This window comes from Lactuca saligna, chromosome 2 (assembly GCF_052625555.1).
Source record: "Lactuca saligna cultivar CGN05327 chromosome 2, ASM5262555v1, whole genome shotgun sequence".
NCBI lineage: Eukaryota > Viridiplantae > Streptophyta > Magnoliopsida > Asterales > Asteraceae > Lactuca > Lactuca saligna.
Window position 1 is genome coordinate 22,045,898 of NC_136418.1, and position 18,176 is coordinate 22,064,073.

The 18,176-nt window shown below is 34.1% G+C and overlaps 1 long non-coding RNA gene across 1 annotated transcript; it reads right to left on the reverse strand.

Annotated features, from left to right (window-relative positions):
* Window positions 1-3,638: 3,638 nt before the first annotated feature.
* On the reverse strand, window positions 3,639-15,329 carry LOC145028799 (uncharacterized). Its single transcript, XR_013676189.1, has 2 exons — window positions 15,086-15,329; window positions 3,639-3,932 (listed from the first exon to the last, which is right to left on the reverse strand). It is a non-coding gene; the product is annotated as an uncharacterized LOC145028799 (long non-coding RNA).
* Window positions 15,330-18,176: the final 2,847 nt, after the last annotated feature.

Below are 18,176 nucleotides of genomic sequence, written 5' to 3' on the forward strand. Positions count from 1 at the left end.
CATATTGAAGAAAAATCACCGGCGACATTAGGGTCTATCATCGGCAACGACAAGAGCACTATCACCGGCGATAGGTAATTTCCGATTTTTTATCCCGATTTCTTTTCTGAACATCAACTACATAAGTGATTAACTAATGATTTCGGTGTTTGATTGTATGTATTAAGCTTTGTTGACCTCTAATTTCGGGTTGTCATTACCACCACCAAACCACAGGATTTTTTTGCCACCACAACACGCCCACAGCACCACCATCATTCTGATTTCATTCCACTCTAGGTTCTATTCCATTTCATGAAGTATTCTGATATAATTATTCATATTGTATGCATCATGTATGTATGTAATTTATTTGATGAATGGAAAAAAAAAATTGTATAATGAATGTGAATAGAAAAAACTGAAGAAAAAAAAAAAGTAGGATGCAATAATAGAAAGAATGAAAAAAAATATATGATGTTATAATGTGTATTTGTATGTATACTGTGTGTTTAAGTGTATTTTTATGTATAATGTGTGTATTTATGTATGAAAAAAACAAAGTACAATGCTATAATGGAATGTGTATTTATTTTATTATATGTGTAATTGTATGTCTAGAAATTATGTATGTAGTTTGTGTGTTTGTATTTGGATGTTATAATGATATAAATGAAATTGTATGTCTAGAAATTCTTCATATTGTAATTGTATGTATAGAAATTATTTTATTATATGTTTATTTATTTTATGTTATTATATATGTAATTGTATGTATAGAAATTATTCATATTGTAATTTTGCAGGGTATATATGGGGTTTAGCTGGGCGGTACTCTTTTACGTGATGGCAAATGTTATGGACTTAGCACATAGAGGTGATAGAGCCGGGGATCCACCACCTCCTATAGGCTTTGGTCGTGGATAACACAAACAATATGGTAAGTTTTATTATGATATATTCATTACCTATTTTTATCTATTTATTATAAGCTGTTGTGACTAATATTTTTAATTATAATTTTCAGCTGAGCTTCCTAAAAAAAGAAGAGGCCTAGTAAAAAACATCCAACTATTAATATCGATACATGAAAACAAGGGAAAGCCTGGAGAATTGGATTTCGACAGGGAGATCACGTATTCCCCTGTCGGAAGCTATGGTAACTGGTTTACCTGTGAGATTGGGAAGTATATGTGGATGAATATCCCTTTGAGCGTATTTGGTTGGGAAAATGTTTCCCCCGCTTTAAGAAATGTCACAGTGGTGTATGTAAAGGTAACAAGATTAATATTTTAAGTTTAGTTGTGATTGGTATTTAATTAACTAACTTTTTTTGAATTTTTAGAATAAGTTTGATTTGGATAAGGCTAACTTGGATCCCGAACGTGCTCAGTTGTTGTAGAGTATTGATGCAACTTTACAAAGAGTTTATAGAGGTCGGAAAAATAAAGGACATACTTATTTTCAGAATGTCGGGGGGCTTACAGATATCCCAAGGGCATTAGCCAACCCCCTTGACGGTATGTCACATGAAAAATGGGCGCAAGCAGTCGAACATTTTCAAACTCCTGAATTTTTAAAGCGTTCAGTGTCAAACAAAGGAGTTCGTCCACAACAACAAGTTGTAAATAGAGGGGGGTAGTGCTCGTATAGCAATGCATGTTTCAAAGAAGTAAGTTATGATATATTTAAATATTTATTTAAATTATAATTAATCTAATTTTTAATGTTAAATAGGACATCACTCGAATCGAAGCATTTCAAAAGACTAATACTGATCGTCAAGGGGTATTTACTAGTTCTGCAGTCGAGCAACAATACGTAAGCGCTTAATTTGTATTTTTTTTCATATAAGTGTTTATATTGTCAATAGGTATTTAGTAATCTAATTTTTATGATGTTTGTCAGTTTTTGAAAATACAGAATGCTTTACTCCATGATATCAATCAATAAACTCAATCTTCTTCTGAAGTTAGCGGTCTAACACCAAAGGATACACAAATTTGTTTTGAAAGAATATTGGGTGTTCGACAAGGCCATATTAGAGGCATCGGGCGTAAACCTTCTACGGTTGTGTTGATGTACGATCAGGAACAACCACTGACACAACCACCACCACAATCACAGGTAACAAGGCTATTTGATTTTGGTAATTACTTCAAATGTTGGTAATTGTTGGTTCAGTATTAGGAATGTTGGTATTTGTTAGTTTGATAATATTTTATATGTTGGTAATTGTTAGTTTGGTTATACTTTGATATATTGGTATTTTGTAGTTTGGTAATTGTTAGTTTATGAAATTGCAATGCTATAATGGTATTTTGTAGTTTGCTAACTGTTAGTTATTGTACAATGCTATAATGTGTTATATACAATATGTATATTTGATAATTGTTATTTTCTGAAAGTACAATGCTATAATGGTATTTTGTATATAGAATGTTATAATGTTGGCTTAACTAATTATAAGACTATGTTGTTTTCTTTGTAGTTGGAAATACATCAAACAATGTTAAAAGATCCGACATGTAGTGCCGCACTTAAAGATTGGTTTCGTTCGTTGCCACAAAGAAATGAAACTGAAGGAAACGAGGAGATCGACGATGACGAGTAGCTAGTTGTATGATTTTTGTATGTTTTGTTTGTGTAAGCATTTTAGACTAGTATTTTTGATATTTTTTATTATGCTAAATTGAATGATTATTTTAAATAGATGTTGGATTAATATTTTGGAATGGAAGGATGTAGGATTATAATAATAAATATCATAACAGTTTTTATAGTTTTTATACTGTTTTTTTCAATTATAATATGAAATATAAAAAAAACAAAAAACAAAAAACAAAAAAACAATAACGGCGACGCCTTTAGTGGCGACAGTCAGTTATTAGCGGCGACAACCGCCTTTAGCGACGACAACTAGTAGTAGCGGCGACATTTGGATTATCAGCGACGAGACGTCAGCGACGACCTTTTAGCGACTACACGTTGTCGCTAATACTATTAGCAGCGACATACGCTATTATTAACGACGACACGTGTCGCCGATAATACATTAATTTCTTGTAGTTTTTAATGATGTGATGAAGGTTTTATGGTCTGAAGTTAATTAATGGTGTATTTTTGTTTAATAGTGCGTACGTAACTATTTAATACTTCTAATAATTTAATGATGCGGTGAATGTTTAATGGTACGAAGTCAATTAATGGTACATTTTTTGTTTAATAGTGTGTAATTATTTAAATTTTTTGGAACCGGTAAATATAAATATATATTATAAGAAATTAAAAAAAAAGGCCTGGACTAGCAATGAGTTAGAGGGAGCAATCCAGTTTCACTTTACATCATTTTTGATCGTATTGCATTACATTTGGAATTCAATTAGATAAAAGGATACGAGCACTACGTGTAATAATTTAATACTGTGAAATATTTATTTTTGCGGGTTAGTCTTAATTTGTGAGGTGTATAAACCTTCCAGGATGTGTTTATTGATGCGGTTAAAGTAAATACATCATTAAATGTTGGTATTTAATGATGCTTAGTTTGTTGGTGTGGGCACTTACATGTAATATTTAAACAATTTAACCGCATAAACAAATGTGTTCTATCCTAGTGAATGTTACAAAATACAATTTACTCATTGTAGACAGAAAAATTAGAAGCCGAAGCCATCGTGAGATGGAGTCGTTTTTATTTATTTTTTTAACTTTATTAGCAAGAGCAGAATAAACGGTTTACAAGAAATAACCATTAACTGATAGGCATGGGAATTATAACCCATGCATTTAACCTTTATGAACATGTATTATCTAATGAAAACAGCAGCATTTCATTACACCTTGTACCATCTCGCAACCATGTCCTGTTTGACGGCCAACTTGTTTACATACTGTTCCGCAATTCACTTTGACTGCCATACAATCTTTAGTGCACTTATCTGTCTCGACAGCTGTATACATACAACTACATTTAATCACTACATGCTTGAGAGTTGTATAGATAAACCAAAATTGAAAGAAAGTTATCATATATAGATTAGTCGGGAGCATGGTCTTGTAAAGAAAGGACAACACAAAAAGTATCGTGGAAAGATATTTTTTTAAAGTGGAAGCCATCAGGTTCATACCTGGTAATGCTTGGTTTGATTGGAAGTAAAGATGTCACAAAGGATGATTGTTATATGTAGCCAACTGCATGTTTCTTAATTAACAAATATAACTTTCTGTCATCATGAACATCAGTCTTCCTAATTTGTCTTGCTTATGTTTGAAACAAAAACCAGCAGTGTTTGCGTGGTAATTGGTAGAAGAGAAATTAAATATCCTCCTACCTTATGATCCTCCTCCTAACCATTTAAGTGATAACATGTACCATATTAGTATTCTAAAATATCATTAAATCTCATTAAATGTTACACATGTCACCATTTCATTGGATAGGAGGATATGTAGGAACAAAAAGTACGAAGATATTTAATTTCTCTTGGTCGAAAGGTATTATTTTTCTAATTTTATTCTTTCAATAGATTTTATACACAATCTCCCTCTATATTTTTCTAATTTTATTCTTTCAACAGATTGTTATATGTAGCCGGCTGCATGTTTCTTAATTAATAAATATAAATCAATCTTGCTAATTTGTCTTGCTTACGTTTTGAAACAAAAACTAGCAGTGTTTGTATTTGTGGTAATTGGTAAAAAGGTAATATTTTTCTAATCTCTCTCTCTCTCTCTCTCTCTCTCTCTCTCTCTCTCTCTCTCTCTCTCTCTCTCTCTCTCTCTCTCTCTCTCTCTCTCTCTCTCTCTCTCTCTCTCTCTCTCCCAAAGTTTTAGCGTTTAATAAAATCAATGCATGTCATGGCGGTGTTATACATTTTTCACTACTCTACTCGTGAATCTATATTTTTTTACTGCATAGGGACTTAAACCCTCACTCTTTGGTAGAGGGGCACATATTCGTCTGCTCATAATACCGTTAGGCGAAAGGCCTTTCGGTTTCAAGGTGTTATAGTTAACTTTAGAAGTTTGTAAATTACTTGCATCAACTTTAAAATGGTTGTTTGAGATGGGTTTTGTTGAATCACAATTAATTTGAATATTCTTTATCCGAAAATTCTTTTACACCAAAAAGAACATTGTAGCTTTTGTTAATAGAAGTAAATTACAAATACCTCCATAGTTGTAACATTATACACAGGGAACATGTGATTTAGTTTTGCGACGTTTAATGCTAGGAATGGCGAGTCTAGAATAAAAACCCATATGATTCACTAATTTTTCTATAGAAAAATTTATATACAAATTCAAGGATTTTATGAGTAAGATAGGTCACAAATTATTTTTAAGGTAGTTCATCAAAAATTTTCTATAGTAATTTTATATAACCTAAAAAAAATAGGTGGGTAATTGGACCCACCTTCCATGCAGATAGCCCCGCCCTTGGCTAGGAGTGTAGGATATCGATTGTCTATATATTGATTATGCCAAATTAGAGGCGGGATTAGGAAAAAAAATACTTCTTAAAATTAATTCCAACAAATTTTAAAATTGTTTTGATGTTTCAAGAAACCAACCCAAGTTGATGTCTAACCAAATATTATTCTTCATGAAAAGTTTCGGTAGAAGAAATTCGCTTAATACCGACGACTGTGTTAGCGGTGACATATCAAAAATGTCGCCGGTAATGCCTTTGTTGCCACTAATACCGTCGCCAATATTGATAGAAAACCTCGATTTATGTCAAATGTTCAGGCACACCGGTCGTCGATCTTAATTCCAATCCAACGGTTAAAGATGCTCATCGTACAAGATTATTATCAGTGACATCAATAGTAACGACTCTGTCGCTGCTAATACCCTAAAAAATGTTGACCGCGGAATCTTACGTCCATTTAATTTCGTGTGTCACCGCTATTGCTCCTTGTTGCTGCTATTACCATCGCTGGTAATAGCTTACATCGATTTCAACCCCCTGTCGATGTTCTTCTTTCTCACTAATAGTCTAACACTCCCACTTCTCTTCTCCGACGATTACGACTCCACTCCCACCCTTTGGAAAGCTTAAGGCCCTTTACCAGCCGATTACCACCTCCGACCGAAAGGAACACCACCGGGGTGTTTATACCGGTGATTTGGGGGGTTTACCAATGATTAGTTGTGTTTCCGGCGACCCTTCGACCACAAAACCACCGACTGTAAGTTATTTTGTTGTCCCACCTGTCGGTTTTTCTCCTCTGAAGTGTGTCCACCCTAATATGTTTTTTTATGAATAATAAATCCACAAATAGCCATTGTTGCTGCTGCTCCGGCGAGGCGACCGCCATTGTAGATTTTTGTGGCAAAAATACCACCACATGTGCTTCTGATTTCGATTTCAGGTTAGTGATTCTGTTTGGTATGTAAATAGAAATCTACGATTATTTGATGGTATGCAAAAAGTCGATGATATTCAAACATATGATATTTGGTATTTGGTATGCAATTTTGTTTATATAAGAATATTTTATATTGTTAATTATGACTGGTTTTTACTTCGCTACCTTTTTTTATTTTTATAGACAAAATTTGTTTTGGATGGGATGTCCCGGGATCCAGACGCTGCTATACTATTAGAGAGTTTTGAAGCGACTTTTTTAAAAGGTTATCGAGAGCGTGAAGCTGACGCAAAAGAATATTTTTTGCAAGTAGGGGGGGGGGGGGGGGGTTATAAGTATATCCTGCGAGCATCAGCCAACCCCCACATAACATTACTTCAGAAAGGAACAAAAAAACTCCGTGAAATGCAAACGACCGTGAACCATGAGGGGTCGAGCTCGTATAACATTACTTGCTATAAGAAGGTAACGTACGATATTTATAATTATTTTTTTAAAATATTATCTAATTTTTAATGTTAAACATAACCTAAAGGTAGTGGAAACGTTTCCCAGGGCTCATGTCGGTAGAAATGGTGTATTTATTAGTATCAAGGTAGAACAACAATACATAAGTATTTAGTTATAATTTTATCATATAATTAAGTGTTTATTTATACTTACCTGTTAATCACTTTTGGAAAACACAGAATGAATTAGTGGAAGATCTCTTAGAACAAACACAAGGGCCAGAAGGTGAAAGAGAGTTAACACCTGCTCAAGAAAGAGCTACTTTCGAGAGAGGATCAGTTGAATGATATGTCTATATCAGAGGTACTGACCTCAAACCTTATGCTATCTCGCCGATTGCATAGCTATCGAAGCCATCACCACAGACATCACAACCATCATAGGTAAAACAAGATTATTTAATTTCAATAAATGCATGTTGATTTGGAAATTTTGGTTTGTGGTGATTATGTTCTAAAAGCTTTGGTAATTGGTTTTTTGTGCCAAGTGCAAGAAATAACAATGTACTTTGGTTTTTTGTCCAAGTTTAAAAATAACAATGTACTTTGGCATCAATAAATACATGTTGATTTGGTAATTTTGGTTTGTGGTAACTATTTACTAAAAGCTTTGGTAATTGTTTTTTGTTCAAAGTGTAAAAAATATCAATGTATTTTGGTTTTTTGTCATAGTTTAAAAATGACAATATACTTTGGCATCAATAAATGCATGTCGATTTGGCAATTGTGTTTTTGTCCCTAGTGCAAGAAAAAGCAATATACTTTTGGTATTTCTTGTATTTAAGTGCAAGAAATAGCAATGTACTTTGGTTGTTTTTATTTATGTTTGATAATTTAACTTATAAGTTTATATTTGTTGTTATTATTATATAGTTGGAAAATTTTCGGGCAATGCTCAACGAGCCAACGTGTAGGGAGGAGCTTTATGCGTTTTTTCAATCAGGGAAAGATCAATGAGGAAACGATAGGATCGGAGGTGATGGTTTGTCGGATAATTTGTATGTTTTTTTGTATGTTAGACTTGTCATGATACTTTGGTACTGGCGTGTTGTAATTATAAAATTTGATTGTTTATTTTAGTATGAAATAGATTATATACAATGTCGTCACGTATTTAATGTCGTTATGTAGAATTTTTCTGCATTTAATGTCGTTATGTATCATTCTTTTTGCACCAAAATCGTTGATAAAAAAGATAATTAAAAAAACGAAATAATGTTATTACCGGCGATAATAGCATTACCGGCGACAATAACATTAGCAGCGAAACTGGCTATTATCAGCGACATTTTGAGCAATAGCAATATAGCAATAACAACGATTTTTTACCGGCAATGTGTCGCCGCTATTATCTTTATCAGTGATTTTTCTTGTTTTTAGTTGCGAAAAAAGTCCCCGCTAATTCTCTTTTTTCTTGTAGTGAATTAGCATGACATTTTTTTGTATTAGAATTCATGTTCATGACATTTGTTTCTATATTAGGTACGACACGTTTCAAGCCGAACTATCTAGACGGAAATCCAAAACGTTGTCTTTTAGGAGGAGATTGACGTTAATTAAGGCAGTATTGGGTAATCTTCCAACGTATTACATGTCATTGTTTAGAGCCCCAATTGGTGTCATAGAAAAACTTGAAAACATTCTCCGGAAGTTCTTATGGGGTGGAAATGAAGAAAAGAACAAAATTCATTGGGTGACTTGGGATAAAGTTGTTGTCCTAAAGATCTTGGTGGGCTGGACGTTGGATGAATTAGAGCGTTGAATGTGGCATTATTAGTGAAGTGGTGGTGGAGAATCAAAGAGGAATCATCCTCATTATGAGCTAAATCCATTGTTAGTCTGCACTATCTGAAAAACAAACCGGCAGATCATTTAGCAAAAAAAATAAAAGGTTTTTGTAACAACATTCATGGGCAGGTGCTAAAAAATTAAAATTTTTATACCCAAAGCTATATAAGATCAAAAGGAAGAAAGCATGCAAGGTTGCAGAAAGAATTAAGGAAGGGGTATTCAATGGATATCGAAAGTCTTATCCAATGGTTGTTGGTCTAGCTTCTCACGTGGACGGTCTATCGGCTACTATTAGGTCAGTTAACACCCAATCTGGTGATGACCAATTTTCTTGCCTAATTGCACCTGATGGGGTTTATCAGGTTCATTTGTTAAGAGTGAAGATTGACACGAATCCAGCTGCCATTTCCAATAACACAAAGATTAGCTGGAGTAAGCTCATACCGATAATAGTTACCATGTTCATATGGTGAGCATTACTAGACAGAATACCATCATCTAAGTCACTTACAAAAAGAAGTGTTAAGATCGATTCAAGTTCCCGTAATTCGTGCATAAGCAGTGTGGATGCCACGAATCATGTACTGATAAAATTTTCTTTCACTTTCACTGTACGCAAAAGCTTATTCAGTTCGTATTGCTCCTATAAATGTCAAGAATATAGAGCAGTTGATAAAATATGCAACAAATTGGGGTCGATGCCCGAAAAGAGAGAGCGACTAAATGGAATTTTGTTATGGGATGTTTTCGGGTCTTTGGAGAGCAAGAAATGATTGTATATTCCAAGCAAGATTCATTAATCCAGAGGGTGTGGTTGACAACATCAAGGCGATGGAATACATGTGGATTAGGTGTAAAGGCAAGAGTTGTATTTGTAATTAGGTTGAATTTTGTTCTGATCCATTTTTGTTTTAATCTCTCTTATTTTCTTATATGTTTGACCTCTGCTCCCCTATAGTTACTTGCTATTTTGGGTGAGTCTTTTTTATATAAAACTAGCCACTTAAAAAAAAGAATATCAAAACACATGCATTAACTACATACACATTTTTTAATAAACAATGAATATATCATTTAAATAGGAGTCCTAAATGGCAAGAAGCTAAGAGAATGGAGAAGAACATGAGTTACATATTCTAGATACAATAGAGCATGAATTATTAATCTAAACCTTCAACCCACTCTTATTGTTAATCTAAAAAAAATAAAATAAAAAATAAAAAAAAAATCACAAAGTGAATTGGCAAATTAGATAATCTAATATATAAAGTTGACCACGAATTTGCTAGAGTCCTACTAAAATGAATAGTGGATGCCAGAATCTTTCTCAAATTAACAATGTGAATATGTGATAGTAATTCACCAGCAAAAAGAATAATAACAAGAAAAATTAAATATCTTCCAACAATTTGTTCCTACTTATCCTCTTACCATATCAAATATTGACATGTGTCACATTTAATTAAACATTTAATGAAATTAATAATCATTGAATCCACTTGTCAAAATTTCATATGGTAGGAGTATAAGTAGGAACAAATTGTAAGAGGATATTTAATTTATCTAATAACAATGAATGCAAACGATTCAATTGTATTGATAGTTTAATTGTATTTCGAGAAACTAATGATCTTTAAGAAGAATTAATCCACTTAACAAAAAAAGACACTTCTCTCTATTCGCAAATATAAGTCCAACCAATGAATTTAAACTAGTTTACCGAGGTTAAGATAAGAACTGTACACTGGTAAATTGTGGAATAGAGGAAGAACAGTAAACAAGCGAAGTATAAACGGATATACGGGAAGAGGGGACGAAAAGTTTCTCAGAGAATTGCTTGTTCACCAAGCTTTTATTAGAAATGTAAGTTGAAAAACTTAATTTTTATTTTTTATAATAATATACTATAACACTTGAATCATGGTATGTTTCATTATTGCCCTTTGGTATTTAAAAGTTGCATTTTTGGTCCTTGTGTAGTACGCAGGGAGTACCATATGGTACGCTTAGCATGCAAGCTGTGAAGCAAGTATGCGGGGCGTACCACACGGTACGATTAACATACTGATGCGAGGTGGGATCGAGGTTCCGGATACGTATGCAAGGTGTACGCATATGTACGTGGGGTGTACATGTCATTTAGTGAAACCCTAATATATAAGGTTGGACACTATATAATCACTCTTGAAGTTGGGTCCTTTTGGGGCATGCAAAGTCACCAACTCAGTGAATTTATGGTTCTAGACGCTTATTAGGGACTAGATATGTGGTTTAGACTTCTGATCTTAAGCATTAAGTGCTTAAAGTGGGTTTTGGCTTAATGGGTGAGTACGTTGGGTGTATAAGTCTTTATGCACTGCTTACAAGACATTTAGCATGTACGCTTAACGTACAGATGAGTACACCCCGCGTACTTAATCTGTTGGGTTATGTGTTTTAGGCTTCGAGGTTGGGCCAAAGTGCTTATTTTCTTATTGGGCCATCTGATTGCACGTGTTTTGGACTAAGAGAATGGGTGGGCTTTAAGTAAGGCTTATGTAAGGGTTTGGGTCCAATTTGGAAAATTGGGCCATGTATGGGCCTTGGATGATTAATTGATTTTAGGCCTTGGATGATTGTAGGTTTGGGCCTTGGTCTTGGACCAAACCAAATAAGGGGTAAGATGGTGTTTTTACCCTATCTATGGATTGATAGTTATAGATTGGGATCCAATTGTTAATTGGGTGTTATTTGATATTGATAGTTTTGGGATTTATCGAACCAGCAACCATGGATTATCAGTGTGAGTCAGTAGTGCGAGGTGAGTTTCCTCACTGTGTTTAGCGGGTCGAAAGCACCAATGCCGAGCCATGATCTGTTATGTTAGAATACTCATTGTCTGTGTAACACTGGTATGTGTATGTTCTTGTATGCTTATTGGGTCGAGCCCGTTGGTTAATTTGTACACTAGTAATTGTTATGCTTCTATAAATTGAATGTGAGCGGGGCCCGTTATGCAAATTAGGGCGGGATCCGTTATACTCATCTAGTCGGGGCTCATTATGTGATATATATATATATATATATATATATATATATATATATATATATATATATATATATATATATATATTGGTATATGGTAGTTTGGGGAACTCACTAAGCTTTAATCTTACAGTTTTCAGTTTCTGTTTCAGATACTTCTTGTTCCAAGGGACGTTACATGTTGGTATCAGAGCCTTAGTTTGAGGGTTCAGACATACTCTCGGGTGTGTCTGAACACAAAATGACGATATGGTAAAGTTTTTCAAAAAGAAATATTTTTCTTAGAAATTTTTTTTTAAACAAGAAAGGGTGGGGTGAATGCAATCAGCCGAGCTCAAGTAAGTTTTCCCAAATTACCCATACATGTTATCTGATATGATTTGATCTGTGAATCTGTGAATCGCATGCTAGTTAGGGCTAAGGATCTGCTCAGTTTTTGCATGATAGAATGCTAGGAGAGATGTTGTTATATGCCTATTGTATGAGTTTGTAGACTTGCATGCTAGTACTAACCAGTCAGTGATAGGATGGTCTGATTAGGTGATGTTTGGTTTTGATTACTTTATGTCGGATCAATAGTCTGAGCATTTGTCTGATTTTCAGTAGTTTGATGTGAGTCTCCTCACTGTGGTTGGCCGATCGAAGGCACTAATATCATCCCATTATTTATTTTGATTAGGATGCTAGTTGTGTGTGCGACTCTACATGTGTGGTATATGATATGTATACCGAGCAGGGTCCGATGCCAGAAGGTGCCTGATGAGTGTATTGTATGTTGTTTATGTTAGTGATTCTTGCATTTATTTTATGTGTCTGTATGAATACCAAGCGAGGCCCGATGCTAGGCGGGGCCTAATGAATGTGATGGGGCAAGACCCATCTCATGTTACTGACAGATTTGTTCCGAGCGAGGCTCCATACCGAGCAGGGTCCGATGTCGGTCGGGGCCCAATGGTTGTTAGGCATGGCCCATCGTATGTTGTTATGTATGATATGAGGCGTTTTAGGGAACTCACTAAGCTTCATGATTATGTTTTTTAGTTTATATTTTAGGTACTTCCAGATCGAAAGGAAGAGCTCAGGGTGATCGTATTACACACACACACACACACCATGATTTCCACTATATATGACTCTCATGTAATGAGATGATTGATTGAATCACTCTGATTTTCCTTTATGTTTTTATGATCATGTGTGGTTGTGGATTTGTTACTATGGAAAGTGAAATTTTTGCTCTTGAGTTTTGGGACGTTACAAATTTGGTGCATTTTAGTCGATTATTTCGCCACTTGGAGCTAATTTGATCGGGATTTCGACTTTTGCTTCCCGTTAACGCATAAAACACGCTTCGAATTTTCTCCCAAAAACAATTAAATGTTTGATTATCTCCTTCAATTAGGTATTGGGAAGCCGAAACCCACGCCTCTGCTAGCTTTTCTTCTTCCTCTTTTGTCCATGGTACCCTTTATTGGGTAGTGAGGTATACCGTTTTTTTCCTTTTTTCTTTTTTGGTTGAGGTGGTGGTTGTGGTGAAGGTTGTGTTTTATAAACAAAATCTGGCGAATGAGGTAGTTGAGATTGTAAAGGTGGTGGTTGTGACTATTATGGATGGAATTGTTGTTGAAACTGTTTGAATTGTTGAAATTGGTGGAATTGTTGTTGAAAAGCCGGAAAATGTTGGAATTGTTGTTGCAAAAGTGGTTTTTGTTGTACAGGAGAACCGGTTTCAAGCAAATTGACAAAACCACATTGAGATGATTCAATGGTCAGAAATTGACAAAGGGATTGTACGTAACAGAAAAGCGTTATAGAGTTTGTGATTTCTAGAGAAATATAGAGAAAACGTTGTGTGTATATAGTGTAATATAGAGAAAAAAAATGGTGTAAAGAAAAATAGATGTATAATATGGTTTTTATAGATAAAATTATGTTAAAAAAAAAAAGTTTTTCTTTGAAAATTAGCCGTTGAACGGTCCATCAACGGTCAACCTGAAAAACCACACTACCATTGGTCGTTTAACCTCGTGGTGGGTAGAACAATGGAGCACGACAACGACAAACCACGAAGGCTCGGCCTAGTGTGCACGATCCATGGTTTTTCCTAGCTAGACCAGAATACCATTCGAATTTCGTATGCGAGAAGGTATAATAAGGTTGGGCCAAGTGGTTTCAAGTATTTTATGGTTGGTATCTTATCCCATGTAAAATGGCTTTTCTTTTCAACAATTTTTATTGCGCTTTGTCTTTTTTATTTATTTACCACTTATACTAGTATTATATTATAAGGTTCCTCATATCCATGCATCCCTCAACCATTATATTTTTCGGTCGCCCTTAGCCATCACTCTCCACCTACAACTCTATCCAGAATATCCTCAATCTTCAGGTAATACCCTTTAAACCATTTCGATAGTTTGGAAAGAGAAAATCATTCTCAAAAGAAGACAGGTGAATATATATCCTAGAGATAAAACTTGTGAAAGTAACACATATAGCAATAGATACATAAACCTAAAGCCACAACAATGTAGATTCTAACTACATAAAAACCGAAAAACATGTTCTAAAATTTTACAATATTAAAGAAATAAGATATTGAAGGGTGATTAGGTTCATGTGATGGCCTTTTACAAATTTTTCTATTATCTGATTAACAGGCTTACCATCGATGTATTTAAAAAAAAAAAATTGTCTTCTTTGCATCATGACACAAAAATAGAAGAAAAAAAAAAAAAAACAAGTACATTTCTATTTAGTGTGAAAATAAAAGAACCTAACTTTATCTTTCTCTGCATGGCGAAATCATCACAAAGACCAAGGTGTGATTTTTAGAAAATTAACACTATAACAGAAATTTTTGCAAAAAATTTACATTATGCGTGAAAATTTAAGGGGTAGCACATGCCACCCCTGGCACACTAGTTCCACCGGTCACAAAAAATATACGGTGTATCATATATAATACAAAGCAAACACAATCTTTCAAAATACTATTCACTCATCATGGAAATTAGTGTAAAAAAGAAAAAGGTAAAGAAAAATCATGGGATAGAGTAGTCGTTTATTTAACTTTATTAGCAAGATCCGAAGAAATGGTTTATTACAAATAACAATTATTAACCCACATGTCTTCGGAATAATCACCCAGGTACTTAACATACAGGGACATGTATTAACTAATTATGACAGCAACATGATTTTTTTTCACAAGCACCATTTGGATAGCTAAGTTTTCTACAAAGTACTGTACAATCCTGGTTACAATCTCCAAAGCACAATTTTGAAGAAATTTTATATATTGGCTCAAGAGCTGTACATAAATACATTGAATCAATACATTTTGTCCATGTAACATAATTGAGAGTTGTAAAGATAACTAAAAATGAAAGAAAGCTTTCGTACCTAAAATAGGGACCATAGTGATGCAAAGAAAGGTCAACAAAAAAAGCATCATGGCAGGAGACTTTTTGTGTGTGGAAGCCATCAGGTTGAAGGTTAATGCTTGAGAATGCTAATTCATTGCAAGAATGTAGGCCACAAATGATGGTTGTTATATATAGGCCTAACTAAACACTTCGAAAACAGAATTATCAGTACGTATTGATATCGTGAAAAACTAACACAAATAAAACATAACTTTTGTCATGCTTCCTTCATATTATTTAAAAAAATATGAATATATCATGCAAAACTTTAATACAAATAAAGCATTACTAAAATGTACGTAGTAAAAAAGTATTGCATTCAATATGCATTAAATTTAATGGATCGTGATATTATTCTTCTATTTTCATACATTTATATCATTTTCTCTTAAAATGCGTTTACAAATTTTTGATGAAATAATTATTTAAAACTTAAAAACATAAATCTCTTTATCAAATTTACTACTTTAATAAACATTATCAACTAAACACTACAAGGAAAAAGTCCATTACCGGCGACAAAAGTCGCCGGTAAAAGTCCCAAAAGTCGCCGTTATATACTAATAGTGGCGACCCGTCGCCGGTACTGAATCGACGCTACTGCCTCGTCGCTATTAATCAGTTGGTCGCCGCTAATGATAAAAGTCACCGCTATTGACTCTGTCGCCGCTAATGATTATTATCGCCGCTAATGAGCATTGTCGCCGGTAATGACTTCTGTCGCCGGTAAAAGTGTCACCGGTAAAAGTGTCGCCGATAATAACTTCTGTCGCCGGTAATTGTTTTTCAATTTTTTAATTTTTTTTTTAATTAATGATGGTTGCTGGTGATAATATCGTAGGTAAAAGTGTCGCCGGTAATAACAATCTTCGATTAAATATCAAAACCAATACTATCGACACTAATTACAAAACAAACATCCTATTAAATATCAAACATAATAGTGTCAATGCATAGAAACAAACATTCAAATACAATTAAATATCAAAAGTCATAATATCCAATTAATAAAACAACAAAATTTTTACAATCTACCAAGTAGCAAAACGTGACAACATATGCAAATAAAACCCATCATTACATACCATCATCGTCGTTCCTATTGTTTCCTTGATTATTTTGGGATTGAAAAAACGAATAAAGCTCATCCCTACATGCCGGGTCGACGAGCATTGCTCGAAGATTTTCCAACTACATAAACAAGCTAGATCGTCAAACATAAACAAGATAGAAAACCAAAGTACATTGCTATTTCGTCCACTTGGGACAAAAACCAAATTACCAAACTTTTTAGTAAATAATCACCACAAAACCAAAACTACCAAATCAACATGCATTTTACGATGCTAAAGTAGATTGCTATTTTTAAACAAAGATAGAAAACCAAAGTACATTGCTATATTTTGCACTTGGGATAAAAACCAAATTACCAAACTTTTTAGCAAATAACCACCACAAAACCAAAACTACCAAATCAACATGCATTTTACGATGCTAAAGTAGATTGTTATTTTTAAACTAAGATAGAAAACCAAAGTACATTGTTATATTTTGCACTTGGGACAAAAACCAAATTACCAAACTTTTTAGCAAATAACCACCACAAAACCAAAACTACCAAATCAACATGCATTTTACGATGCTAAAGTAGATTGCTATTTTTAAACTAATATAGAAAATCAAAGTACATTGCTATATTTTGCAATTGGGACAAAAACCAAATTACCAAATTTTTTAGCAAATAATCACCACAAAACCAAAACTACCAAATCAACATGCATTTTACGATGCTAAAGTAGATTGCTATTTTACTTGTGATGGTTGTGATGGTTGCAAAGGTTGTGGAATCGTCGGGAGACCAGAAGGTTTGCGGCCAATGCCTCTAATGTGGCCACGTCGCTCTCCTAATACTTTCTCGAGAGTCACTCTTTCTTGAGTGGGCGTTAGCTCACTTACACCTTGAGTTTGTTCTAAGAGCTCTTCAACTAACCGATTCTGTAACTCCCAAAAGTGAGTAACAATTAAGTATAAATAAACATTTAAATATATGATAAAATTATAATTAAATACTTACATATTGTTGTTCCGATTCAGCAGTAACAAATACACCATTCTTATCAGTATGAACTTTGCGAAATGTTTTCACTCTCTTAAGGTTCTGTTTAACTTTAAAAATTAGATTATATTTTAAATAAATAATTACATGTATCATACGATACCTTCTTATAGTAAGTACAGCTATACGAGCTCGAACCTTCACGATTCACATTTGTTTGCTTTTCACGGATTTTTTTGTTCCTTTCTGAAGAAATTATGTGTTCACCAAATAAACTTACCTTTCTTCAAGAAATAGAGGTAGAAATTGGTCCCAAAAGCTTTAACCACACCAGGAGATATTTGCTTGGAACAATGTGGGGAGAAATTTGCTTGGAAGAAGTAAATTGAAGAGAAAATCAACGAAATGGTGAAGGAAATTGGAAGCAAACAAAAAGGAGAATGAAGAATGGAAGGTTTTTGTGTGCGTTTTTTTTTTTATCTGCGAGAGGCAATAACGGCGACATCTTTAGCGGCGACACCAGGCCATTTACCGACGACAATTAGTAATAGCGGCGACAAACTGGAGGGAAGGGTACCGCGTCACTTTTAGTGAACTATTAGCGACAACCTTTCTTAACCTTTAGCGGCGACTTCTATGTCGCCGGTATTAGGTTAGACAGGATAAGACACCCCACCCGTTGGATTGGATATCTCATCGAACGGTTGAGATGCAACAGAGGGGGAAAGTGCGGATTCGGGTGGCAACCCTTTAGCGGCGACACTATTACCGGTGACAATGAGTTTTACCGGTGACTTTAAATAAAGTCGTAGGTAAAACCCCTTGTTACCGATAATAGTGTCGCCGCTAAAAAGTATATTTCTTGCAGTGAAACGCCAATATTACATCCTAGTTGATTTTAATCCACACCAACATTACATCCTATTGTAATTGATTTTATTCCACGGAATGTGAACAAGACATTCAATCTTATTTAACTCTTATATTAAACAATACATTTTGAATGTTTTTT